The following is a 2775-nucleotide window of genomic DNA, read 5'->3' as shown; positions in this document are numbered from 1 at the left end:
GCCAAACCTAGACTCCTTAGGTGGATTCTATTACTGCAGGAGTTTGATCTGGAGATACGAGATAAGAAGGGAGTTGAAAATGTGGTTGCTGATCATCTTTCTAGATTGGAACAAGAGGAGGTGGATACAGACACCGATGCAGACATCCAGGAGACATTTCCCGACGAGCACTTACTGTCAATTAGACATGTCCCTTGGTTTGCCGATTTTGCTAATTTCCTTGTAGGAAAGCTGATCCCTCCAGACCTCTCTTACCAGCAGAGGAGGAAGTTCCTGCACGACGCAAAGCAGTACCTCTGGGATGATCCCTACCTATTAAAGGTTTGTGGCGACAACATCATCCGTCGGTGCATTCCTGAGGAGGAGGTAGCTTCCGTCCTTGCATTCTGTCATTCTAAAGAGGTAGGTGGCCACCATGGCGTGGACAGAACTGCAGCTAAGGTACTCCAGAGTGGGTTCTATTGGCCCACAATCTTCCATGACGCTTTTAATTTTGTTAAAAACTGTGATAAGTGTCAACGAACTGGTAACATTTCACAAAGACATGCCATGCCTATGAAACCAATTTTAGTCTGTGAAATCTTTGATGTTTGGGGGATAGACTTTATGGGACCTTTCCCGAAGTCGTTCAATAACGAGTACATCCTTGTAGCCGTGGACTACATTTCTAAATGGGTGGAGGCTGTAGCCCTGCCTAGTAATGATACGCGGGCTGTCATCCGATTCTTGCAAAAGAATATCTTCACACGGTTTGGCACCCCCCGCACCATTATTAGCGATGGCAGGTCTCATTTTTGTAACCAAGCTTTTAAACAGGTCCTGCATAAATACGGGGTCACTCATAAAGTGGCTACCCCGTATCATCCCCAGACCAGTGGTCAAGTTGAAGTGTCAAATAGAGAGATCAAAACCATTCTTGAAAAAACAGTAAATTCCTCTAGGCATAATTGGTCACTCAAATTAGATGATGCCTTGTGGGCATATAGGACAGCGTTCAAAACACCAATTGGCATGTCCCCATTCAGGCTAGTTTACGGTAAGGCATGTCATCTCCCTGTAGAACTCGAACATAAAGCCTACTGGGCTACCCGTTTTCTAAACTTTGATACACGAGTTGCAGGTGAGAAACGGTTATTGCAGCTTGATGCCCTGGAAGAGTTCAGGCTCAGTGCCTATGAGAATTCACGGATCTACAAGGAGAGGACGAAAAGATGGCATGACAAGAGAATAATCAAACGCCACTTTGAGGTAGGGGATAAGGTTTTACTGTACAACTCCAGGCAGCGATTATTCCCTGGTAAGCTGAAGTCGAGGTGGTATGGACTGTTTGAGGTCACCCAGTTATTCTCCTCCGGAGCAGTCGAGATCACAGACGGCCACAATGCCCCTTTCAAGGTCAACGGGCAACGTCTAAAAATTTATGAAGATAACTTGGGCGTAGTGGAAACACTGCGTTACATAGAGGCCCCCTGAGGGAGTTTTTCCTATCCTATCTCTTTTCTTTCACTTACTGTTCAATTTCATAAATATGCATCTTTTGGAATTAAATGCATGATTTAGTGTGGGGGAGGAGGCAATAGGATAGGACATTTTGTACATGTACCAATTGCATGTTTTATGCCACTATTTGTATTTGTGTTTTGTGGCATGTTTAGCTTTTGCTTTCAATTTTTCGCTTTCAGTAGTTAGAAATAAAAAGAATCTTGGGCAGTTGATTTTTGATGCATCTAGCAATCCTGACATTACAGTTGAAATTGTGCTTTGAAAGTCTGAAAGCTCAGTTGAAATCGATGCATGCAAAAACTTGTGAACAACATTTGAGTCTCCAAAGAGTGTTATTTAACTAAGATTGACATGGAACGTTTCGTTAGGTGAGGCTAGGATTGTTGCAAATAACCCCTAAATTGTGAGCTAGAGCCTAAAGGTCAATATTTTAGACTCATTTTTAGGAACAATCGATCTCTTAGGTGTGGGATTACAGTTATTGTCATTATGCTCATAGGAATTGCATCCAATACTGGTTGAATATTGTGTTATAATCGAACTTGAAATGATTAGGCAATCTAGGTTTAGCCTTTTGTGAACTTAGCCTATTCTTTGATAAGCCAAAATCCCTTACCAACCCCACTAGATAAGCCCCTTTGAGCCTTATTTACCCCTTTTCTTTGATCAACCTTGTTACAAGCCCTTAGCCTTCCTAAATACCCTTTCTCACCCAAGTTAATTGACTCAATTTCGGTTAGAAAATCCTTAGGCACACATCCTTCAAATTTCCATTAGCTACCATTGAAAGGTTGTAATTCTAAATAGAAGAAGTAACCAATTCAAATTGACCCTTTGTCCCCTCTATCTCAAAAGAAAAGAAAAGAAATATATATGGTTCAAAATTGAACCAAATAAATTATAGAGGAAATGATAAAAGGCATTCTTTAATTACTTCCCAAACTGAAATAAATCAACCTTGAGCTTCTATCTCGCATATAGTGGGAAAAGTGCCAATTTTTGCAAAAATATTCCAGCTAGTTGAGTCATTAACTTTTTGCCTAAATTCCCTTTTTCCTACCCCAAACCTTAGCCTATGTTACAACCCGTTGAAGACCTATAATCTTGTTTGATTGTGATACGTAATTTCGACTGGATGGATGATGCAATTCCAACGTGACCATTTTGTGCAATAGACTGTAGAGCGTTTGCCAAATTCATATTTCACCCAAACACTTGAGTGCAAGAGCGACCACCTGTGAGCTAGCAATCATAGTCCTCGCCTTTTCGTTT

This window comes from Euphorbia lathyris, chromosome 5, assembly GCF_963576675.1.
Source record: "Euphorbia lathyris chromosome 5, ddEupLath1.1, whole genome shotgun sequence".
NCBI lineage: Eukaryota > Viridiplantae > Streptophyta > Magnoliopsida > Malpighiales > Euphorbiaceae > Euphorbia > Euphorbia lathyris.
The sequence above is the reverse complement of the archived record's forward strand: the minus strand, read 5'-3'. Positions refer to the sequence as shown.